Source organism: Hemicordylus capensis, chromosome 4, assembly GCF_027244095.1.
Source record: "Hemicordylus capensis ecotype Gifberg chromosome 4, rHemCap1.1.pri, whole genome shotgun sequence".
In the NCBI taxonomy this organism is placed as follows: Eukaryota; Metazoa; Chordata; class Lepidosauria; order Squamata; family Cordylidae; genus Hemicordylus; species Hemicordylus capensis.
The window spans coordinates 37,709,377-37,735,660 of NC_069660.1; the positions used below are offsets into that span (position 1 = coordinate 37,709,377).

General features: G+C 45.4%; 1 long non-coding RNA gene across 1 annotated transcript in view; it reads right to left on the minus strand.

Moving 5' to 3' along the window:
- Positions 1–3,964: 3,964 nt before the first annotated feature.
- The window catches only part of LOC128325132 (uncharacterized), a 66,123-nt gene continuing 43,803 nt past the window's right edge, over positions 3,965–26,284 (minus strand). The window contains exons 2-3 of the long non-coding RNA XR_008307276.1: positions 8,681–8,786; positions 3,965–4,072 (exon numbers count right to left, since the gene is read on the minus strand). This is a non-coding gene — a long non-coding RNA (uncharacterized LOC128325132). The remainder of the gene's footprint in view (positions 4,073–8,680; positions 8,787–26,284) is intronic.

Consider the following 26,284-nt stretch of genomic DNA (forward strand, 5'->3'; position numbering starts at 1 on the left):
GCATTCCATAGCAACACTCTAGTTCAGGGGTGGGGAACCTTGGCCCTCCAGCTGTTTTTGAACTACAACTCCCACCATCCCCAGCCACAATGGAGGGCCAAGGTTCCCCACCCTTGCTCTAGTTGGTGGTTACAGGCGACCATTTTGGGTTATTCTCAATAGTGCTATCAGAGGACAATGATGCTTTGAAGTAACTTGATTCGTTTGGTTCCTTTTATCTTTCTTTATATCATAAAATAAAATAAAATAATGGTGTATTCTCTGAAACATAGGGACCCTGCTGGACTATATATATATTTTTAATGAAAGGTTAGCTTCAGTGAGGCCACCTATAAGATGCTGGTGTGTGAATTTCAGTGTGGTGAACAGTCTGTGAAATAAACGAGCTGAAATAATGACTTGTAGACCAGAATTGCATACCCTGGGCTTTTGGTGACATCATAAATTACTAGTCAAGGGGCCATATTTTGATATCCCCATAGTCTTAACATTACCACTAGGACCTTAGTTTTCAGAGGTTTCCTGTTAGAGTGTAATAGATTGGTCTGACATTTTAAGACTCATTCCTAGTCACCTGCCCTGTGATCGCAGATATCAGCATATTACAAAATGCTTTTTTAATACTATGAAACAGCAATCTGTCTGAATACAAGTGTTGGAGGCCAAATTGACTGGGCTACAGCATATGTTTGGCAAGCATTGGAGTAAAAGGAATTGGAATAAAAGGAATGGAGTAAAAGGAATTTTACTGCATTGGAGTGCAGTAAAAGTAATACTGGTGAGCAATTGTGAGAAGTGCAGGACTAATGAAAACAGGCCTGTATTAAGTTTTGGAAAATAGCTATTGCTCAAGGTGGGTCACTTTTTTAACACTATGAATCAATCTGACAGGTGTCACCCTGTGACATGAGAGATATGAAGGCTGGAAGAATTCGGGGGTGGGGAGAGCTCTTTTTTTCTCTGTGGCTGACATACTGCACAGACTTCCATCTGCATTGTTGCGCAATTGTACAAGAGCTTTCCCCACAAACACGGGAATTGCGCAACATGGGAATTGCGCAACATGGGAACTTTCCCCACAAACATGGGAATTGCACAATGGATGGCCATTCTTTCCAGAATCCTCCAGTACTCCACTGATGGGTTAGATTGGGAATCACCTGCAACTCCAGCAAAGAAGCAAAAAAAGAGCTTCCTATGTTTGGGGCACTTTTCAGCAAACCAAAAGGTGTATGAAGATATAGCAACCAACATGTGAAGAAGCAACACAGGAGGAAAACTTGATATACTAATACAAACCCCAGGGCCATTGCAGGGCAATGTCCCACAGCATATGAGGTGACTGAAATGGAATTACAGGTAGGTCTGAGGGACACAGAGGTTTAAAAAGAGGACATTGAACCATCAGGATACCAGCTGATGGCTTCTAGCTATCCCTCTACAAGGTGGCCATCTTCCACCTGGCTTGACCACTCATGCCTCTCTCTGCATGTGCATTTATAATTGAGGCTGTGGTTAGCTAAAAGTGGAACTGAAGTTCTGAAGGTCTGCGACCAATGCCTGAAGTTCTGCGACCAATGCCTAGAGGTGATCTTCATCAGGAGCAACAGGAAGAGGACCTGAAAGGAGTTGGCATTTGGCTCAGCAGCTCCAGATGTTCACACCCTCTTCTTTGTTGCCATGCACAATCAGGAGCTGTCAGAGGAGCTACAGAGAGGAAGAAGAAGACATGAAAGATGACCTGTAGGCAAGCAGCAGGCAATATATTTACAGTACAATAATGTGTATTTTTTCCCCTACCCAATATGTATATATCTATTTAACAGATCTCTATACCACCTTCATCCAAGTTAGCAACATGCAGTCATCCATCTCCTACCAGCTGTCATGATTGCAACCCCTCTAGAATACACAGGAAATGACACCAGCCAACATCTTAACTAAAGCTGTGCACATGAAGCTAAAAAACCCATGTGACAATGCTAGTGCCCCACCACCACCACCACCACCCCGCTTCTGAAATGTGGTAGCTTGCATATAGGGAGGTTATTTTCACCAGTCACTCTTTCCTCCAGAAGTGTTCTGTGCAACCCAGAAATAGGTCCCTGAGAGTCACACAGCTCTCTGTGCTTGAGCACCTGCACTTCAGAAGCAGGGACGCTAGCGCTTCACATGTGGATTATTTTAGCTGCATGCCTGCAGCATTAGGTAGGATATTGGCCACTATTTATAACGTATTTCCCAGGGCATTCTTGGGGGAAATCATGGCAGTCAGCGGGAGCCAGCTCCTGAGAAATATTCTACCATTGCCTCTGCTGCCAGCTGCTATTAACTGGCAAAAGAAAGAAAGAAAGAAAGGAAGGAAGAAAGAAAGAAAGAAAGAAAAGAAAAGAAAAGAAAAATAGGCCAGCAGTAAGCTAACCCCAAAGCTTCTGCCCTATAACTCAGCCCTCCCAATATTGTCCCCTTGGTCTGTAGCTCTTCATAAATTTTCCCAGCACCCCAAATTTACTTATTAGTATTTATTATATTTATATACTGCTCCACTGACAGTGTTCTCAAAGTAAACTAACTTAACATTAAAAACAAAATCTAAAATGATAAGAAGAAGAATAAAAACCTACTCTAAATAATTAAGCAGTCAGTAAACTGATATTAGGAGAAATGGCAATTATGAATTGAAAGCTTGCCAGAAGAGGAAGGCTTTCACTTGGTGCCTAAAAGCAAACAAGGAAGACGCCACGAAGGTCTCTCTAGGGAGGATATTCCACAGATGGAGGGGCACTATCGAAAAGAGTGGCCGCATTCACATGTAATGGGAAATTGGAGGTGAAGGGGTCTGAAGTTGGATTTCTGGTACATCTGTGCAACTGCAGTTCCATCAGAAAAGTGAACCAAAGTTTCCATTTCAAAAATCCGATTTGAACCCTTGGGTTGTAGTGAGTTTTGCTGCTCCTACCTGTGGTTTGTGTTCAGCAGCATTATGTCTGAAGGCGGAATTGGAATTTTAGAGCACTGTAACTGGAGTTGAGGGAGAAAGCTCCTCCCTTGCTCCGGCTGTGATTGGCTGCCAGGGCTGTCCTTCATGCCAGAAGGAAGCCCACACAGCCAGTTCCCCTGCCTGTACAGCAAGTTCCCCTTACTCTCTACAGTCTCCGAGGCTGCAGTGTCGAATGTCTGTGAAGTGCACAGGCGGGCGGTTGAAACCATTGGACCCAAGGTTTCCCATTATAGGCGAATGCTGCTACTTTCTCCCTGGTAGCCACCTGTCATGGTACTGTGGGTGGCAGAACCCAGAGAAGAGTCTCCAAAGATGATTTTAAGGAAACATATTGGAGAAGGCACTCCTTCAGGTGGAATGGTCCTAAGCCATGTAGAGGTTTGAGACCTAATGTTTTTCTTTGAGAACTTTCAGCTCAGCTTTTAGGGATAGACCGTAGAAATTTCTATTCTTGTGTTGGCATATTGTCCAGCTGTTCATGGGAATTGCTGCTGATCAGATCTATGATTTACACATTTTGAGACTACCCAAGGATGGTCCAGACTATTCACTTGTACAATAAATAAATGAAAGAATAAATAAGTGTGTGTGTGTGTATGTGTGTGTGTTGGCGGGGGAGAGATAATGCACAGCCTGTCCGCAATTACTGGAGGAAAGAGACCTTGGAAATGTCTGCAGCACTGAGACTTCTTCAACGTTACATCTATTCTCGAGCTGTTCAGTCTCCTCTCCTTTGAGCTCTTTAAAGTTTAAAAGTGACTAAGCTAAATGAATGGAAGCGCTCAAGCTTTTAATGATCATCAGAGTCAAACAAAACAGGAAATCATCTCAGAGCAACAATTAAGGATAAAAGGAGGGAAAATACCAGGAACAGAGACAAGTGGCTAATTAACTGATGTAAAACTGATATAAAACAACAGAATCTGGAAGCCAGATGAGAACCTGCATGGCAATTACTTACCAAAGGTAACACTTTCCCAATTAAAGCAGTTCCAAGAAGTAGTGTTAATTATATAGGTTTCCTTCTCTCTCTCTTGCTCTCTTTTATTAAAGTCACTCAGTGTTCGTGATCTGTGGGGAAAGTGCTAACATTTGCAAATTGCTAGTTTATGATAAATGAATCGTGGAAATTCAGCCGCCTCGTTGGGGCCCGGCTAGATTGTGAAGTGCCTGCATCTCCCGCTGCGGCAGCCCTGACCCTGACTTCACACCCATTGATCACAAGTGGTGCATAGCTGTGACCACCAAATGCATACACTGTTGCTGTGGGACTTGCCTTTTTTCCCATAGTATTTCATCATGGTTCCACATCACAAGTGCCACAGTGACCTTTGGCACTTCTTACGATAAGACTAATACCTGCAGGAGATTTCCCCTTACCCCAGTAATCATGGCTTCTGTCACTCCAGTCAAAATTCTCCCTAAACAGAAAATATTTCTTTCTTTTCTTTTCTTTTCTTTTCAAAAAACCCCTCTTTAAATAATCAACTACAGGGAGGGACACGGTTTATCAAAAGTACAAGGCAGCTATGCTGCTCTTTCAGTCAGAAGCTTTGGTGCTTTGTATATATGACTATGAAGTCTGGTATGGCTGGCACCCACATAGTTAGAAATATGTCTCACTGATATAATGAGCACCAAGGACATGAGACTCTGAGCGTACTTCGAAACATAGCAGGCCAACACCAGATTTCAGGGGGCCCTTGGCAAATTGACCTCCGTGGGCTCCCTCCTACCTGGGTGGGCTCTGAAAGAGTCACTGCACCAGCCGTGCAGCTATAAGACGTAGAGAGGGTGCCATAGCACCCAGGCCACCGATGCTCACCGATGCCCATGGGCCACATCCTGCCACACCCCATGGGCATAGGGCCCACCTGCCTTGGCAGCTGCTGTTGCTCACCATCCACTTGACCCTTCATTGTGCCTCCTTTTGCCGAAATGGTCTAATAATGCCACCACACTGACACTTCTTGTTGCTGGGATGCGGCAGCATAGTGCGATGATATCATTAGACTGCATCTGCAAAGGGAGGCCCAGTGGGCAGCTTGAGTGGGGGCATGAACTCAAGCAGTTGCCCAATCATGCCAGCACTGAAATATGTTCCAAGTAAAGGGGGCAAAGCATTTATAGCAATAGCAATAGCAATAGCACTTACATTTATATACCGCTCTATAGCTGGAAGCTCTCTAAGCGGTTTACAATGATTTAGCATATTGCCCCCCAACATTCTGGGTACTCATTTTACCGACCTCGGATGGATGGAAGGCTGAGTCAACCTTGAGCCCTTGGTCAGGATCAAACTTGTAACCTTCTGGTTACAGGGCAGCAGTTTTACCACTGCGCTTTACCACTGCGCTTTTTTAACCACTGCAGCAGTTTTACCACTGCGCTTTTACCACTTTACCACTGCGCTTTTTTTTTTTTTAACCACTCAAGCTTTATGTGTAAGGCACTCATCTTGCATCAAAATTCTTTTGTTTCATTTGTACTCTGAAATTTTCCAAATGCCTTTCTCAGTAGGCCAGATCAGCCAACAGCCTTACCAAGAACTAGGGATGTGCACAGAACTGGTTCAGAGGCCCTTTATGGGTCTCCAAACCGGTTTGAAAGGCAGCCGTTTCCACCGGTTTAATGGCGCCAGGGGTGCTGCTGTAAGAGCAGGGGAGGGTGCACTTACCCCTCCCTCCGCTCTTCCCCTGCCGGCGCTCCTTTATTCAGAAGTTAATCAGGGTGGTAGAGTACCTCCCTGCCGCCCCATTGCCCCCATTGTCCAGATACAACTGGAAGTATCTGCTGTCCCTGTGCACGCCGGCACAGGCACACACACGTTGGGCGCACACATTGGGCACACACATTGGATGCGCACGTGTGATGGCACAACATACACGTGCCTGTGTCGGCATGTGCAGGTGCAGCGGATACTTCTGGTTGTGTCCAGACAACGGGGGCAACGGGCCAGCAGGGAGGTACTCTGCTGCCCCAATTAACTCTGGAATAAAGGAGTGCCAGTGGGGGAAGAGTGGAGGGAGGGGTAAGTGCACCCTCCCCCACTCTTAAAGCAGCACCCTTGGTGCCATCGAATAACCCCCACCTGGTTCTGTGCACATCCCTATCAAGTACCAACTCCACTACCACATGGTAGGAAGCAAGAGTTCCTCCCCCCCATCGCCCTGCCTGATGTGACAGCTGCTTCCAGCAACACCAGACTTCCATGTATGGGTATAACATTATTAAAGGCTCCTTTGAGCTCTTTCGACATTTTATTTGTTTTCCCCAGCTGTTTTCAAGAGGTTTAGAAGAATACAGCGGTAGGCTTGAAGATACCCTGCAGTATGTGTCATAGGATCATAGGATGCTGCCTCCTACCCAGCCAGACCTTTGGTCCTTCTAGCTCAGTATTGTCTACACCAGGCCGGCTCAACTTATCCCCCCTCCCCACTGCAGCTGTTTTTTGACTACAGCTTCCACAATCCCCAGCCACAGTGGCTAACAGCCAGGAATTATGGGAGCTGTCGGCCAACATCTGCAGGAGGTCTGAATTTCAGCAGCCCTGATCTACATAGACTGGCAGTGGTTTCTCCAGGGTTGCAGGCAGGAATCTCTCTCAGCCCTATCTTGGAGATGCCAGGAAGGGAACTTGGAACCTTCTGCTCTTTCCAGAGCAGCTCCATCCCCTAAGGGGAATATCTTACAGTGCTCACATGTAGTCTCCCATTCAAATGCAACCAGGGTGCACCCTGCTTAGCAAAGGGGAAAATTCATGCTTGTTACCACAAGAATTGAGAAGGTGGGTGTCTAAATAAATAAATAAATAAATGGCTCATTCTTAGCTTTTTGTGTTGTGTGTTTGTGGGGCTGATGCTGTATTACAAGATCTGGCCCTGGAAATATGTGCCAGAACAGCACGTGCCATTGGAAGTCTGTGCTGTCAAGGACCAGCTCTGGCATCGTGGTGCTCGGTAGCACCCTAATGAGCAGTGGAGGAGTAGAGGCCAGACTCAGCTCAACCAGCCTGCAAAGGGAAGGGCCCATGGCTCAGCTGCAATGCACATGCTTTGAATATAAAAGGCTAATTCCCTGCCATTTTCCACTAATAGGGTTGGGGGCAGCAGCAGAATCCCTGCCTGATTTCTTGGAGAGCCACTGCCAATCAACATAAGCAAGGTTGAGCTAAACCAATGGTCTGGCTTCATGTGAGGCTCATATGGAATTCAGGCAACTTAAATGTGTGCATGATTGCAGCTAGGGATGTGCAACATGGTTCGCAGTCGGAATATCCCGACCATGAACTGGGCTGTTCCAAGTGTTCCGACCTCAGGACAGAATGCCCTGCAAATGAGGGGCCCATTCCAAGCTCAGAATTGAATTACTTCGTTCCAAGCTCAGAACACCCGGAATGTTTCAAACACCATTTTGGACTCCGGAATGGTACTCCTCTGGCCTCTGCACATGCGTAGTGGCCACTTGCACAGTCAGCACCACCAGGCAAATGGGTGCCACACGTGCGCAGAGGCCAGAAGAGTGCCATTTTGGATTCCTAAACCATTGAATGGTCCGATGGAATGGGATTGTTTTGTCGGAACAACTGGCTTGACTGGTTGTACCGATGGAATGTTCCGCAGATCTTACATTGTGTTCCAATCTTGGAATGGAACGCAAGATCCATTTTGCGCACATCCCTAATTGCAGCCCAAGCAGGGGCATGGGCCTGTTAGCTGCTTATTAGCCACCCCAAATCTGTGTTCACCAGTTCCTTTTGAGGCTTCCCATTGGATTTCTGAGGCTCTTGGAGCACCTTCAAAGTGCAGCACAACATCAAGGATAGTCCCCTTCCCCAAGTTCAAGCTTAGGAGAAGGGCTGAGACTCATCTGTGCTGTAATGAAGTTCTTCTGAGGTTCTCATAGTGTCTCCTGAGCTTAGAACTGAGGAGGTAACATAAGATCATCCCCACACTTGTGCTATACATTGGAGGCACTCCGGGAACCTTGGAAACCCTGTGTGATGGCAGGTTGGAGAGCACAGAACAGGGGTGGGCAAACCTGGCCCTCCAACTATTGTTGAACTACAACTCCCACCATCCCCAGCCACTTGGGGCTGGGGATGATGGGAGTTATAGTTCAACAATAGCTGGAGGGCTAGGTTTGCCCACCCCTGGCATTGGAGGAGGGCTGGCATCGGAGGAGGGCTGGCATAGGAGGAGGGCTAGGGTACACCACTCTTCCCAGAGGAAATCAGGTATGGAGAACAAATGCATAGATCCTTAATCCCAAGGCTTTAATCCTGAAAGTAGTTGTGTTGGAATTCTCATACTGGTTATGCTGGAATACTTCTTTATAGTGGATAATAGGTCTATTCCAAAAGAAAGTGGTTTTCACTCTTGCAATTAGCTGTTTGCAAGCTCTCAGCAGAAATCCACTTAAAACCAAGTACATCAGATTAAGTGATGAAATGAGCCACTAGTGTCCAGCTGAATTATTATCTAACACATTATAGGTTTAGATTGAAGCATACAACAAATGTACTAAATTCTAGACTTGATTTCCCATGAAGGACTGCAATTTAACAAGCACACTTAATGATAACAAATAGGCTGTCTGTGAGATATATTTTTAGCTTCCCAAGGAAATAGAAAGGCTTGGGTTCTTTATACATTCACATCACGCACCAAGGATATATACCTCTATATTTTGCCCAGTGAGAAGAACGGCTTTTTGGGGAGGCACATTTTCATCAGGAAATTGGTCTCCTCCTCACCCCCATGGTTGCTCTTTTACTTTTGAAAACCTGTGGGAGATCAAACACAGATCAGATGCCATGCCTAGTGGTCTGCTTTCCTTGTTTCTTTACAATGTTCAAATGAATCCTTATACTCACAGTTGCAATGATCACAGTATGGTAATATTAGTTTTGGCTTTCCCCTTCTTACACTTGCTTTGTAAGGCCCAGTATACACATTACCTCTGCAACTGAGCAAGTGAGCTCCCTCTGCCCCGTTGGCAGCTTCAGACACAGTCACTGGGAGCACACACTCTCCAGAAACCTCCGGCTCCCTTCTACTTACTTTCTACTCACTTTGGGGCAATCCCGTGAAGCTGCCCAGACTGCTATTACGCCTCCCCCTCTTCTGCAAGCTAAAAACATATGTAGTATCAGGGGTCACCTGGATTGAGGCTGTGAACCTTAAACTCTTCACACTGTTGCCGCATATGGCAGAGAGCTGAACTGTAGCGGGGAAATGGCAGTTCAGCCCCCAAGTAGCAGAGCAAAACCAGTTTGTTGAGAAAGCAGCAAAGCAAGAGGATAGTTCTTTAGTATTGAAGAACTACAAGGATTTATTTAAAGAAAAGTTTACAAACAAATGTAAAAAAAAGCCTGCAGCTTAATTTCAGCTGTAACTCATGGCTGAAGAGAGAGACCAAAACCAACCATCTCTGGAGAGACAAAATGGAGACTAACACTGGAAGAACAAAGTGGGAGGGGTCCAGCACTTTTATCCATGACCCTAACCACCCCAGTGGTCACTATGAGACATTGCAGCTGAGAATTGATGCTACCAGGGTCTTAGTGTCAACATGAACCACCACAGCCTACAACAGAGCTCTCAGGCCTGCTCAGCTTTGGCCCTCCTGAAGATGTTGGCCTACAACTTCTATAGTCCCTGGCTATTGGCCACTGTGACTGGGGATTATGGGAGCTGTAGTCCAAAAACAGCTTGGGGGGCCAAAGTTAAGCAGGCCTGCCCTAGATTGACCCCATCCAGCCCAGCTGATCATTGGATCCTCTCTTAATAGCAAGGTTATAAAGGCTGCTTTAATCCAGATGGTGACAGACGTCTTATGCAAGGCATTGCCATTTGCCTTGGCCATTTGCCTCATATTGTGGGTCATATCATGGGAAAATAGCTGATGCAGAAATTCCATCAGAGGGAAGCAGACAGCCATGAAACTGTTTCTGTGAATGCACGCAGGTGCATACTCAAGAAGGAAAGGACCCTTGGCCGACAGTAATGCACATGAAATACACCATCCATGAAAAACTGTGGGTAAGAAATGACAGTATCCCAAAGAGACTCAGAGTAATGAAGTTATAGAGAGCTTGAAAATGTTGGTATTACTTTATTACAGTGTATTGAAGAGAGCTTGAGAGCTCATGCTCTGAGGATTGTATTCAATAAAAAATAATATCTCCAGTTTCCACTCATGGCCACTGAAGTACCAAAAAATCAATTCTCTTCATTGAATTGGGCCCTAAGGTGCAACAAAATGGGTAAGATTCACAACAGTACAGTAAGGAAAGTGAAAAGATGGACAGCACGTGGTCAAGGACCATTTTCCCTCTCTGTTTTTACTATCTTCTCAGTGTAGCTCAGGAAACCAAGCAAAGAGATCGGGTGTATAAAGAGTGAATTGACCCACAGAGAAAAATTACAGTGAATGGGAAACAAAAGTATGGGCCTCTGTTTAACGAGAAGCAGCACCCTAACTCTTTCATTTTTCATTTATGTGACGGTTACAGAAGTATGGCTTGCTCTTCCTTTTCCTAGGGTGGTGCTGCACCAAAACCAACCTGCTAATCTTGGAGGCTGGTTCGGAGGCTGCAAAGTTGTGCCCTCACTTTTGTCACTGCTTCAAAGGGCACAAAGTTCACACATTGCACTGTCTGTCCAACCCCCGCCCCAATGTACCTTCAAATTAATTCCTCCTGTGGCTGTTCACTGCCACAGTGATTACTGGTATTCTGCCAAAAGAGTGGGAGAGTCACCTGCTCAGACATTGCAGAAACTTTTGTACAGTTACAAACATTTATGTTTTTTGTATGAATGACTGTTAGGGATATGCACGGAACCGGTTCTGTGCACTCCCAGGAGTTGTGGGGTAGCTTTAAGGTGCGGGGAGGGTGTCCTTACCTCCCCTGCCATACTTCCCCCACCTGCGCTGCGTCCAAAACCGCTGTTGCGGGACAGCTGTATACCTTCTTGCCCCTCCGATCAGCATAATACCGGAAGTGGCCAGCGCATGTGCCATTAATTCCACGCATGTTGGCCACTTTTGGTATTACACTGACCAGGGCAGCAAGAGGGTATACAGCCGCCCCACGACAGCAGTTTTGGAAGAATCGTTGAAGGGGGAAACACGGCGGAGGAGGTAAGGACACCCTCCCCATACCTTAAAGCTACCCCCACCCCGCCCCCACACACACACCTTCCAACCAGCTTGAATGTCAGTCTTTCGAACCGGTTTGGCAGTCTGTAAATAGACCACTGAACTGGTTCGTGCACATTCCTAATGACTGTACATGTGTTCATTTTAAATGTGAACCTGGGCACAAGTCCCCTCAAATGCAGGATGAATATAGGAGGTGTAATACCATATGTGTGTTGAACATAACGTATGAATAACTGTACATGCGTACAGATCTTTATGAGTGTACACTGACTGATATACAGAACAAGGATGCATTGGTGCAGCAAGTTTAACAGATCTTCCCAACTAACTGCACTGGCGCACTGGAGAATGGGCAATTATTGACACTGTCCCCTTCTCCAGAATGCCCTCGGTGCCACCTGAAAATATGTCCCCAAAGGCTGTGAACCCTCAGGGACATATTTTAAGTGGGCACAGAGGAGTTCCTTGGGAAGGAGGAAAGCACAGGAAATTGCCCCTTCCCCACTGCACTGGTGAAGTTAGTTGGGAAGTTCTGCTAGGCAGCTCTCTTACTACATCCTTACGCAGTATGTCAGCCATTATACACAGAGTGTGCATGTGTGAATGGAGCTAGAATCAGAAGCTGCACATGAAGCAGACCCAAACTGTGGGATTATCCAGTGGTAATCTTCCTGTGTGCCACCACCAAGCTGTAGCCAAAAGGAGAATTATAGGGAAGCCCCATAACACTAATAGGCCACAGCAGGTCAACTGATACTCCCTTGGCTCCAATTCAGGCTTGCTCACTGTCTGAGCAACTTGGGGACTTTACTCTTTCCTGACGCCAGTGTAGCCAGGGAAATGGGGGCTTGTGTTCCCATCCCCACAGTCCTGCTGGGTACATGCAGTGTGTGTGCCAGTGATGTCCCTTGTGCGTGGCCAGAGGGCCCATGCAACTCATTCCCAGCCATTCTCCTTCGTTGGAGGGAGAGAAAGAAAAAACACACATACACCAGTCAGCAAAGGCTGGCTGGAAATGAGCTCTGGAGGGTTCTATGGCCTTTTCTGGGCTCTGGTCATGCCCCTTTGCACATGATATCGTGCACAAGGGGGCATGGTCAGTGCCCCGGAAGGGCCATTGGAGCCTTCTGTAGCTCATTCTCAGCTAGCGTTTGCTGGTTAGTGCAGGTTTTTTGCTTTTCTCTCTCTCCAGTGAGGGAGAGAAAGGAAAATAGATGCACTCAGCCAGAAAATACTGTCTGGGAAATGAGTACAAAGGAGGTCCGGGTTCTTGGAACCTGTCTGATCTATTATTGGAACCCATCTGATCTATTATTACCTGTCTGATTTATTACGGTCTATTATAGATCTATTCCTGAGAAACTTTTTTGGTCTTATAGAAATTCATTTGGCATCCCCTGAAAATTCTCAGAAGTTACTCCTTGGAGGAACCCTGAAATTTACTTTGAATGTCCCTTTATGTGAAATTTCAGTCCAACCATAGATAAGTGGTTATTACCTTTAAAGCTCTGAACAGCTTGGGTCTGAGTTATCTTAGAGAGCGCCTTCTTTGGTATGATCCCCATCGCTTGTTGAGGTCATCTGGAGAGGTCCATCTCCAGTTACCACTGGTACGTCTGGTGGCGACTCGGAACCGGGCCTTTTTGGTAGCTGCTCCTGGTCTATGGAATGCACTCCCAGCAGTTATCCGCAGTTTAGGCTCGCTGTCGGTCTTCAAGAGAGCCCTAAAAACCTATTTGTTTGGCCTGGCCTTCCAAGGCTTGTAAAGTGCTGTTGTTTTTTCAAAGTATTTTAATTTGTTTTAAATGGTTTTAATCGTTTTTGAGTTGTTTTTATATTGTTTTTAGCATTGTGTTTGAATTGTGGGTTTTATGTCTTTTTTAAAAGTTGTTGTACACCGCCCAGAGCTTCTGGATGGGGTGGTTTATAAATGAAATGAAATGAATGAATGAATGAATAAATGAATAAATAAATGGAGAAACCCTCTCAGAAACTTCACTTAGAGAAGAAATCTTGGTGCCAATCGTAATCTAACTGCTCACTACTGTATTCTTGTTGCATTTTTGACATTCTGGCAATTTTTATTTACCTCTTCCCTACCCTGCTTTTCCTCATAAGTTGACTGAAGCCAGGTCTAACTTAGAACCACTTAGCCCTACACGCTTAGTTTTGCAAGGGCATTCATGTCATGTGAAATGCAGCACCTCTGTTATGGTTCATGTAGCAGGACCTGAGCAGGCTGAAACTCCCCCCCCCCGCCCCGCTACTTTTCACTTCCTTGGCATAGTCATGAACATTTAAGGCATATTCTTCTCTTATATTTTTGAGACAATGAAGGTTTATTGAGAAGTATTTGCACATTTCAGAAGCTTGGCCAATGCATGAAAGTACAGACCGTTCAGACAGAAAACCTCACTTTTATTGCTGAAATACTAATAAGAGTGCACTTTAATATGTCTTAGATATGTTGCTCCCTAATTGCTAGCAGATGTTTTATGAACATTTTTTTTAAAGTGCCATACTTTAAACCATGGGGGAAACACAACCTGACTGTACATGTTAGAGTTTCCAACAACAACATATCTCAGTGCCAATAATTGTTTATCAAACTGCATTCCAAATTAAGCTGAAAATCAATATTAGGTCCCACGGAACATGTCAAAATAACTCTGATGTTGTTTGGAATTGAACTTTAATGGAGTGACTAGCCATATCCCCACCTCTTCTCTTCCTTTCCAGCTTCACATCATTAACATTATCCAATCCAGTCTCCTGTGGAAAAGAGATGGGTACAGTTTTACCCCAGGCATATTCAACATGCCCATCTAAGTGTCAGACATAACAGGGCTCCTGGCTGAATCACAAACTGTGAAGTCCCTTTGGAAGAAAATGTTATGAATTTTAGAAGCTCATGCAAAATTCATCCAAACAGCAGAAGCTTTTCATTCACATTTAGGGTTGCATTAATCATTATGCCAAATATTCCACAGAGCAAGGACATGGCCAGATTGGGGGGCTTGCTCTTGCTTAATTCTCTTGCCCCATAGTCTGAGCTCAGGGGCACACCTAGGTAATTTTGGTGCCCGGACTTAAAGGGCTTCAGAGCTCCCCCACCACAAATTAAAATTAAAAAGTTAAAAGGTTTTTTTAAAGTTAAACCAGAATTTTCCCCATGGAGGGCCTCCCCAGAAGAATGCCGCCACTGCCCCACCACACCAAAAGGGTGGGGGGGCTCCAAAGGCCCAGGGGCCTGCCACCACCCCACCCTGCTGCTGCCCCACAGTATTGAACCATGGTGCTGAAAACTTCAAGAATTCTAGCCTCCATGTGTGCGGCCAGGGGGTGGGGTTGAGCCGAGCAGACCTCCTTCACCCCCATGGTGGTGGCGGTGGCGGGCGGAGCAGGAGCAGCTGCTGGGCCTCACCATTCATCCCAGCGGCCCTTGAGAACTGTGAGGTGCTCCAGTGCACCTGCACAGAATAGAGTGTTGAAAACCTCAATGTCATAGGCTTGCGGCACTCTGTTCTAACTACACAGGTGCACTGGAGCGCCTTGCAGTGCTCAAGGCTGCCTGGCCAGTTAGGCCCAGCGGCTGCTCCCACTCCTCCCGCCACCCCAACCCCAGGGGTGGGGCAGGACTGCTCGGCTTACCTCCACCCCTTGACCGTGCACATCGCAGCTAGAATTCTTGAAGTTTTTGGTGCTGCAGTTTGGCACCCCAGGGCAGTGGCAGGTCGGGTGTGGGGTGGAATGGTGTCAGGAGGGCCCCCCTGGGGCTTTAGAGGCTCTCCTGGAACTTGGAGGCCACAGACTGGGTCCCCAAGGTCCAGGGGTAAGAGTGACTCTGTCTAGGCTTCTTTAAAATGCTGTGACGTTCAGAAAACATGGTCACTGTTTGCTTATCACAAGATAGGTGGACAGTGCCCATGGAATGTTTACAATGTTCTAGAGCAGGACTGGACAACGTTGGCCCACCTGCAAATGTTGGACTACAACTCCCTTTGCCTCTGACTATTGGCCATAGTGCTGGGGGGTGATGGGAACTGTAGTTCAAAAAAAGCTGGAGGGCCAAAGTTATGCAGCCCCATGATAGGCAGATGAGCACAAGGTACATGCCTCTGTGTGATGCATCAGCTTTTAGAGAACATACAGGCTCAGAATTTGGACTAACTGACACCCTGACCAAAGCTGCATGTGCACAGCAAAAGGCTGCATGGCCACAGTAGTGGCATCCCTGCTTCTGAAGTGCACACAGAGGGGAGATTTTTCACTTATCTCCCTTTTCCCTAGAAGCACTCTGAGCAACATGTAGTTATGTTCCTGAGTTTTGCACAGGGCTCAAGTAAATAATTATGCATTGCTCAGAGTGCTTCTGAGGGGAGAGGAGAGCAGCAAAAACCACCGCCTCTGCACATGAGCACTTGCACTTTAGAAGGGGGGCACCAATGTAAGTCGGTGAGTACACCAACTTTCAATCCTTGTTGACATGACCTCAGTTAAAAATCAGTGGCCAAGCAGGAATATAAATCAATGGCCAACATCCTGACTGCTGCATGTGCAGAGAAAAGATGGCTCACCAATTGCTAACTGGGCAAAGAGGCACCTTTTTAACATGGTGATTCTCTTTATCCAGCAGGGGGAGCGTAACAGGCCCTATCCACCCCAGCACAGTACCTTCAGCGACAGTTGCTGGTGTATGTCTCTTTCTTCTTAGATTGTGAGACCTTTGGGGACAGGGAGCCATCTTATTTCTTTATCATTTCGCTATGTAAACCGCTTTGGAAACGTTTATTGCAAAGCAGTATATAAATTGTTGTTGTTGTTGTTGAAGTGTGGGTGCTCATGCACAGTGGGGCAATTTTTGTCAGTTTTCCCTTTCTCTGGAACTGCGCTGAGCATCACACATTTATGTCCCCGAGGGTCTATAGCCATTTATTCATTTGCCACAGTAAAGCTTGCATGACAGGCCCATATTAATTCAGTGAGAATTAATTCAGTGAGAAGCAACGTTCATTTGATCATGCCTGCTTTCTTTGCACTGTGCTCTGTGCCAAAGATAAAATGTTTCATTTTGACATGTTTGGGATTTGTAGCACTCTGGGTTCCCCAAACCATGCTGTGTCATTTGATTTCTGGTAACGAATAACATAAAATTTAAAATACATCCAAACTGTGTCCATTGTTTGTTTATTTCTGTTATGTAAATAATCCATGGCTTGCAATATTTGAGCAAAACGCCTCAAACCACTTGATAATTCCAAATTGCTGGCTGTTAGCAGATTTTTATTTTGGAAAAAAGCATCTTGTTAAAAAAATTATGTAATAGGCAGAGCCTTTCTGTTGTTCTTCTTCTTAGCCTGCCTATAAAACACAAAATTGTTCACGCAATAAATATTATTCATTTAGAACTGATGCAAACCAAATGTTTCCTCTGCCTGAAAATATCCATAAAAGTGGAGTTTTATCTTCCATCTGGCAAGGCCTCTTATGCCAAAAATGTCCTGATTGAGACTGCAGTAGTAAGAAGATGTTAAGCAAAATCACACTGTATCCTTTAATACAGATCTGTAAATGGAGCTACCGATTAGCCTTTTTATCAGTCAAGATCTTTCCCTGCCGGTTTGGGTTGTGGTGTTGGGGTAGGGGAGAGATTAACAAAGAAGAACCATTATGGGATGAAAGTCCACGCCATGCTGGGGGAGAAATGAAATCAAAGTGCACCAATGCAAACACTTCCTTCCAGGATAATATTTAGATTTTAATTTCTTTTTCTTTTAGTTTAAATATAATTTTTTTAAAAAAAAAGAGCTCCAAAAGATGTTTAAGCCAGTTTTAGATAGCGCACATCTGCACAGCAATAAGGCTACTTTCAAAAGTACAGCTCTCAGCGGGATATTTATTTAATTTGTATTGGTTTTGGACCGCTGCCTATAATGAGAAAAGATACAGGCTGTTGCTAGGGGGATGGTAGCTGGAACGTGCACCTTTTTGAACATTAAAGTACAAAAAGCCTTTGCGCGTGTATTAAGGTTTTAGTGAAAATGCAATAACTTTTGCTTTAGACACTTTGCTTCTGATGCTTATAAAGACAAGAGAGAATTGACAGGCAGCGAATTAGGAATTAAATCAGGATAGAATATGTAAAATTATTCTTGCAGGAAACATTGGCATTCATTCTCTCTCTCTCTCTCTCTCTCTCTCTCTCCACCCCCTTCACTTTCCAGCCAAATATTTTGCATCTGCAGAAATGCTTTCACCACACAAATGCTACATGATCGTCTTAGATAATGCTTTGTAGAAGCAACGTAGACTGCATTTTATAGAGCTATAGTAACATAAACTATCTTATGTGAAGAGCTTAGCTCGAGAGTGACATTTGACTCTACTGCAGGCCTCGTCCCTTCTGTTTCTAGTGCAGGGTTTCAATGAATACAGAGGCCTAGATGCTGTTACTCAAGTTTTATTGAAAATGCTATGCTGCAGTGACACAGACTCCTCCCTTAGTACCCTGATCCTGTTTCCAGTCTCTCACCAAGTCAGATAATGCTACTGCTGCAGCTCCCTCTGTTGGTAGCAAGGGCTAGCTATCTCAACAGCTTCCTCTTAACCCCATTGCTTTTATGAATAATTCTTGGTACAGAGGGCCTCCCCGCCCCCCGCCGCTGCTTTCCAACAACGCTCTTTTCTCCGCTGCCCCTCATGCTTCAGTAGCCCATACAGCTTGTCATCCATGAAAGAAATAAATCAAACTGGAATAATTTTTCAGTCATTCCAGTTTTTCATTTTACTCTTGGTGATTTTATGTCCTCTGGTTGGTTGGCCAGAAGCAATAGAACTGGAAACTGCTTCTTATTGGTTGTCTTAGAGATTGCATTATTATTGCATTATTGTTGGAATTTTGTGAGCTGCCTTGAGGGCCTTTTAGTCAGAAAGACGGGATTGCAATTTTTAAAATAAGCTTTTAAAAATCAATAAGATTGTCAGATAGGTGTATCTTATGTGTCAGAAATTTAATGAATGATGGCATTCAAATTTTAAGAGACTTGGGGGAATTTCAGAAAATACTGGCAGTGGTAAATGTAAAAGCCCACGGAGTGACTTTAGCATATTTCCAAATGTCAACCAACATTTAACAGTGAAGGGCCTTTTATATGCCATGAGTAAATGTCTAAATCAAGCCTAATGGCAAAAACATGTCCATTTCCCAATGGTTGTTCTAAAATCTTAAGAATTCTCATTAAATGTCAAAAATTCACCAACTCTCTGGCAATTGCAGTTACTCTCTGGCCTTGTTCACACAGTCATTTTAATCTAGGTTTAATGTGGGTTACCAACATTTGCATAATTGTGTGAACCCATCCCATGGTGGGAATCTTGGGCTACAAACTACCCTGCCATAGATTCACACAATCACGACAATGTTGGTAACCCACATTAAACCTGGATTCAAATGATTGCATGAATTAGATTCTCTCTCTCTCTCTCTCTCATATTTTGAATGGAGAGTGTGTGGTCCTTGCTTCAAAACATGTGGTTTTTCCACCCAAAACATGCAGAATATTCAAAGTACTGACTAGTTTTAGATCTTAACTAGCCGAACCGCACAGAGCATCTTTGTGCTCTTTGGGGTCAGCTGTTCCCCTCCCTCCTGCCCCACTCCAGAGGCGTAACTAGGGAAAATGGCGCCCGGGGCAAGCACTGAAATTGCGCCCCCCCAGCCGCCCCCCCAACATACATCTGACTGACACACATGTTTCAGAAAACTTTTATTTTAAAAATTACAACAATTACAAAAATTACCAAAAATTTCAAAATGCACTACATACTTAGGTTTTTCCTCACAACAACCCTGTGAAGTTGGCTTGTATCTCAAACATCAGAATTATGATGCAATGATGATTATTATGATTATGATGCCCCTCCCTCATGCCCTGGTTCTGTTCCTGACTTTCCCTTGTGAGTGACTGTATTTTAACAAAACGAAAACCAAGGACTCCAAAGTAATTCAAGGGACTAGGGTGATAGTGCTAAAGACTCCTTATTCTCCCGGTGTTAAAGAAAGACTCCCCTTTTCCAAAACTGTGCGCTATTTTACACCAGAAAAGGTTTCAAATGGAGGGGGAAGCATTTATGCATTTATGCTTTGTTTTATGTTACGATTTCAAAGTTAGAAAAAGTATAAAAGGGCCATTTTAGAGAAGATATGCACTGCCTTAGTTGCAAATCCTGCTTTTTTGAGATTCCCTGCAATTGAATAAAGCGATAATATACACCTTTGCTATTTAAATTGGTTGGAGAGTATTTATGACAATAAAAAATGAAATGGCATTTCAGATGCAACATTGGTTGCCTAAGACCACTCAAATTTAAATAATCTTCATCACATTGACAAAAAGAGCAATTAAAATTAAAATCCATGACTAAAACCAAACCACTTTGGGGTTGTTTTTAATGAAAGGTGGTATATAAATTTAACAATAAATGTTTAGAAGTATATACTTTCACCCCCTGCCCAACCTACAATTAATTCCAGCTTATTTTCAAAGGGCTTCAAGTTTTATTTACAAATTGCTTGGCAGCACCAATGTTTAAGTAATCGATAATTGCTCCTAATGATAGTTTTACTTATTGTTAAATTTATATACCACCTTTCATTAAAACATTCTCTGTTCATCTGATTTTCAGTCTGGTTAATTAAATCGGTGGAGGTTTAGACTTTCCTGATGGGCTGAAACAGCTAATCCATTTTGATGATGACATATAATTAAATTAGCTTGCATTACATAGTGAAAAAGTCCAGGAAGGGAAAGATGGGGGGGATGTGGAACCCAAGGTTCCACATCCCCCCATTTCCCCCTCCCTGAACCTTTTCAGTTAAAACGTGGTTAGATTATAGGGGGGGAAGGACTTGAATGAGCAAAAAGGGGAACTGGTTTGGGCGTTCAGGAAGTTGTTCAGAAGAGGGAGTTGTTCAGGAAGTTTGCTCTGGTGCATGTCCTCCTCTCGACGCATGAGCGACTGGTGGCGGGGCGCGCTTGGGAGTGAGAGTCAGAGACTTGTACTACGAAGACGCCACGGCACCCAGTGCTGGATGAGCAATGCCAATGGGGGGGGCACCAGGACCGGGGGAGGGGGACTGCTCTGCAAAAAATTAAAATAAATAAATAAATAATAAAAAAATTTCCCCGGCAAATCGGCGGGGGCATTTTTTGGCGCCCCTGCCAAGTGGCACCCGGGGCACGTGCCCCCCCTGCCCCCTATAGTTATGCCTATGCCCCACTCTCTTGCCCCCTCCCCCTCCCTCCTGCCCCACTCTCTCTTGTCCCTCCCCCTCCCTTCTGCCCCACTCTCCCTTGCCTTCCCTCCCTCCCCCTCCTGCCCAACTCTCTCCTGCCCTCCCTCCTGCCCCACTCTCTCTTGCCCTCCTTCCCTCTCCCTCCTACCCATCCTCCCTCCCCTCCCATTCCTTCCCTCCCTCCCCGCCCACCCACACTGAGCATTTTACATCACCAGGCAGTAGGTGGCCATTTTTGGCTGTTCCTCACCGCTGCCACAGGCCCTCCTTACCGGGTAGCCAAAAAGGGCCCCACCGCCGCCGTTCCTCCTCCCGGGCAGCAAACAGGGAAGTCCCGCCACCCATTTCCCTCCCGCCCCAGCCTCCAACTGGCGGCGGGGCTGTGTCCTGCCACCTGCTTCCCTCTCACCCCCTTTCCCACCGCTGCCTCCCACCTCCGGCGGCCAGGCTCTTACATTCAAGTCAGAAATGTGTCTAGAAGACCAGCATGTCACTGATTGACATTCTGGCCTTTCTGCTTGGGTGTCCTATGTGGCAAAACCCAAAACCTCACTGGCAAATTTCATATTCTAGAACTAAACTCTGACTGCTTATAGAATGCTGTGTAAAACAGAGATGACTAAGATGTATGAGTTTAAAGCAAAAATGACTAAGATGCAAGAGTTCTGACATAAATGTAGGATTTTAACCTGATCTGTGGTAAATTATCATTTGAACCAGATTAGCTTTTTTAGCAAGGATGAGGAGATATTAGGACCATGTTTTCTCTCTCTATAACACTAACAAGAAGTTGATGAAAAATCATTACATACAGAATGTCCAAAAATCAAGTGTGACCATGTGTACCTTTTCATGCATGGAGAAGTTTTTATCCCTTCTTCTTTAGTCTGGGCAGCAACTTATCTTCCATGTTAAGGTAACAATCCATTTTTTGCTGTAAACAATACCCTGCCATCTAAAATGGACAAGAATATATGTTCTCTCCGCCTCAAAATTTGTTAGTTTAGATTTGTAGCCAATTTCTCTATAAAATTTAAAGTGAATTGGACAAGGAATCCTGAATTATGGGGCTGTAAAAACAAAAGGGTGAAAGCCACCAGGTTTTTAACCTGGCAAAGTTCAAATAGCTAAAATGAGGTCAGTAAATCTATAGCTATTTGTACCAGCCAAGAATATGGCCCAGAGATCTTATATCCTGTTCCAGAAGGTCTTCTCATTCCAGAATGCTAAAACCAGAAGCAAAGAAATGTACAAGTCTCAAAAATGAGGGTGGCAAGCAAAATGAATTGTGCAAAATGTGCACCTCAGGTTTACTCCTGGATCCAGTTTAAAAGGATGGATTTTAGTCAGGGAGTTGAGTAGAAATAAAACTACATTCTTACTATGCAGAGCCCATAATAACTCAGAAGAGACGCTATTCTCATGATGGGGGGAAACTGGGGAGCTCAGCCTGGTTTTCCCCCATCGTGAGAACCACCAGACCCGCGGGTGAGCCCGGTGGTTCTTTGGCAGCTAGCCCGCCAAAGTAGTCCTCCTCTTAACCCAGGTTAGTGGAGTGAGCGCTCTGCTAACATGGGTTTTCTGATTTTGTGCCTCCACAGTGTGGCTCCATGCCGTGGCGACACATGAGGAGACCCCCCCCAGGAGGCTCAAACAAGCCTCCCGGTCCCGGGGGTCTCCCCAGGATGCTCCACGTACTCACGTGGGGCATCCTGTGACTTCCAGGGTCCAGGCAGCCCCTGATCCCCACCACCCCCACTGGCTCTGTGACGGAGCTGGTAATCGTGTGGGCAGCCAATCAGCCACCTAGGGACTGCTCAGCAATCGTCTGCGGGGAGGGGTAAGTTAACCCGCTCTCCCCGCAGACCCACCGGAAGCTCTTCTCACCAATCGTGAGAAGAGCTGCAATGACTAAAGGGTTGATCTTTATGTGTTTAGTGAGGACTATCCTAGGGTTGTGTGAGCAGCCATGTCAGAATCCAAGTCTAGGGAACTAAAGCCTGGAAGGCAGTAAGCCGAAGATATAGCTCTGTGGATCAGGTGAGAGCAGAAGACTAAACATATGCATAAAGACTCTGAGCTGATGTCATATCACGTGCCAGTTGCAGATGCTAAAGTGGTATACCACTTCCTTCTTAGCTAAGAGGGATGCTGAGGCTTGAGCACCTAGCATCCATGGTAGCTATGGCCCCAATCCCATAGACTCTCAGTTTAAGCCTCAGGGTTCATGACAGTTTTGAAGTGACATTAGTCACCCTTCCCCAGTAGGTAAATCTACTTCCACCCATTTCTGTGTCATCCAAACCCGCCAATGTCCTGAGCAGTACTCCTGAGCAGTACTTCCCTCCTCCACCACTGAACTCCAGATGTTAGTTATAGATGGATTACAAACAGTGGACTGGGCCCAAAAAATCCAGTTGGAAACCCAGAAAATCTTGAGCAAGTCAAAAATAGTTATATAGAGTGCTGACATTCCAGAATAGACTGCTCCTGTTGTTTGCTGTTGTGAAATGACACAGTCTAGAAGTTGTGGTACAAAGGCATTTTAAGAAGTGTTGGCTACTGCTGTAGAATCACTAGTAGCTGAGTAGCTGGCCAGAGTCACGTCCCTGGTTCCCCACCAACATTATCCAATGGTTGAAAATTCTTTCTTAAACTGTAAGTACAGAGCCAATAAGAGGCTTTAAGGGTGCCATTTTACCTGGCCTGCTGCCCTCACTAAGCCTCCCAGCTGAAAAGAAAACATTACATGATTTACCATTGCTCTAGTAGCTGTAAATATATTACATGGCCCTTTGGACCCATTTGGTGTCTTTATCCAGACTGTACCTGAGGCAGGTACTAGGGATGTGCACAAAACCGGTTTGCCCGGTTCGGTTCGAATTCGAACCAGGTTCGAACCAGGAGGGGGTGGTTTGGTTTGGGTTTTGCTCGAACCTCCCCATGGTTCGGTTCGAATTCGAAGTGGTTTGAACTGGTTCGAACTGGTTTGGCCATCCAAAAATTGGTAGGATGGTAGCTGGCACCCAGGAGTACCTGCCACCAAACCCCAAAGCAATCGGACACTCGTACAATTTTTTATGAATTTTTGAAAATGATTTTTATTTTTTCTCATAGGGTATAATGGGACTTGAACCAGCCCAGTAGGCACCCCGGTTGTCTACCACCCACCCCACATTTGTGCCCCTAGGTGCTCCATAATAGGGGATATGGGCTGGTTCTGGTCCCATTATACACTATGAGAAAAATAATTAAAAATATTTCAAATATTCTTAAAAAATCATAGGGGTGTCCAATTGCTTCAGGATTTGCATGGTTGTTGGCACCCATGGGTGCTCCACAATAAGGAATAATGGGCTGGTTCGAGTCCCATTATATCCTATGAGAAAAAAATAAAAATAATTTTCAAAAATTCATAAAAAATCGTACGAGTGTCCGATTGCTTTGGGGTTTGGGTGGCAGGTACCCCTGGGTGTCAGCTACCATCCTACCAATTTTTGGATGTCTGAACCAGTTCAAACCAGTTCAAATCAAACCACCCCCCTGGTTTGGTTCGAATTCGAACATGCAACCCAAACCTGATGGCTGGTTCGGTTTGAATTCAAACCTTCGAACCACCCTGGTTTGAATTCAAACCAGTTTGAATTCGAACCGGTTCGCACATCCCAGGCAGGTACCCCTTTTGTCCTACTCTAGAAATACTACTAAGATTTTTACTTCAGAACCCTTGATGTAATGGAAAGTGTCGCCTCTAACAGGGAGATTCCCTGATGTTGTTGACTACAACTCCCATAATCCCCAGCCAAAGGCCATTGAAGAAAAAGTAACATTGGCAGGTCAGCAGGCTGTTCCAGGGGAAGGGTAGTCAGAAACCTAATAGCTGTCTCCCCTTCCGGCTGTCCTGCCAGCTCTTTGACCTCGGGGAGCACTGCCAACATCCCACATAACCTTACCTTGCTCCTCTGCAATGCCAGGTCGGTCCAAAATAAATCTGTACTCATCCATGATTTGATTATGGATGAAGGAGCCGACCTGGTGTGTATTACCGAGACTTGGTTGGGGGAGGCTAGTGGCCCAGTGTGGTCCCAGCTTCTTCCTCCAGGATATTCTGTAGAGGAGCGAGTGAGGAGGTGTGGGCCGGGAGGTGGAGTGGCTGTGGTCTATAAGGATAACATCTCCCTTACCAGGGTCCCTGTTAGGGTATCAGACCATATTGAATGTGTGTACTTGAGTTTGGGATAGATTGGGACAGGGATAGATTGGGACTTCTGTTGGTGTACCAATCGCCCCGCTGCCCAACAGAATCCCTTACTGAAGTCACAGACTTGGTCATGGAACTTGTGTTGGAGTCTCACAGACTTTTGGTGCTGGGGGACTTCAATGTTCATTTCGGGACCAATTTGTCCGAGGCAGCTCAGGAGTTCATAGCAGCCATGACAACTATGGGCCTATCCCAAGCGGTCTCTGGACCGACACATATTGCAGGTCACACATTTGATTTGGTCTTTGATCAGGGTGATGTTCCGTGGGTGGGGACTCCTATGATCTCCCCATTGTCATGGATGGACCACCATCTGGTTAAGGTTGGACTTACAACCACTTTCCACCTCCGCAAGGGTGAGAGGCCTATTAGAATGGTCCGCCCGAAGAGGTTACTGGATCCGGTAGGATTCCAAGAAGCCTTGGAGGGATTCAATGTTGGCTCTGCTGGTGATCCTGTTGATGCCCTAGTTAAGAATTGGAACAATTTGCTCACCAGTAGACACGATTGCTCCTAAGCGTCCCCTCTGACTTGCTTTAAAATTGTCCCCTTGGTATACGGAAGATCTACGGGGGCTGAAGTGGCAAGGTAGGTGACTGGAGCGTAAGTGGAGAAAGACTCGATCCAACAGATTACGACATGGAGCACATTTAAAGATCTATGCTCAGGCGATACTTGCGGCAAAGAAGCGGTTCTTTTCTGCCCGTATTGCCTCTGTGAGTTCACTTACGGCGGAGTTGTTCAGGGTTGTGAGGGGACTAGTATCTGCCCCCTCTCCTTTGAACCAGAATTTGGAAGCATCAGTCACCCGCTGTGATGTGTTTAATGAATTTTTCACAGACAAAATCTCTCGGATTCGGACCGACTTAGATGGAGACTCCACAATTAATTTGATGTCTGAACTGGAGGTGTCCAACAACTCCTCTTATACGATTCAACTGGATCAATTTCAGTTTGTGACTCCTGATGATGTGGACAAGCTGCTTGGAGAGGTGAGGCCTACCACTTGTCCTCTTGACCCTTGTCCAACATGGCTTGTTCTATCTAGCAGGGAGGCTGTTGTAGGAGGTCTGGTAGAAATCATAAATGCTTCTCTGAGGGAGGGCAGGATGCCTCCTTGTCTTAAGGAGGCAATTATTAGACCTCTTCTAAAGAAGCCTGCATTAGATCCCTCAGAGTTGAGCAATTATAGGCCAGTTTCCAATTTCCCATGGCTGGGCAAGGTAATTGAGAGAGCGGTCTTGGAGGAAACTGATTATCTAGACCCATTTCAAACTGGTTTTTGGGTGGGCTATGGGGTGGAGACTGCCTTGGTCGGCCTGATGGATTATCTCCAATTGGGAATTGACAGAGGAAGTGTGACTCTGTTGGTCCTCTTGGATCTCTTGGAAGCTTTCGAAACTATCGACCATAGTATCCTTCTGGAACGTCTGAAGGTGTTGGGGGTGGGAGGCACTGTTTTACCGTTGTTCCACTCCTACCTCTCAGACAGATTCCAGATGGTGTTGATTGGAGATAGTTGCTCTTCGAAATCTGAGCTTAAGTATGGTGTCCCTCAAGG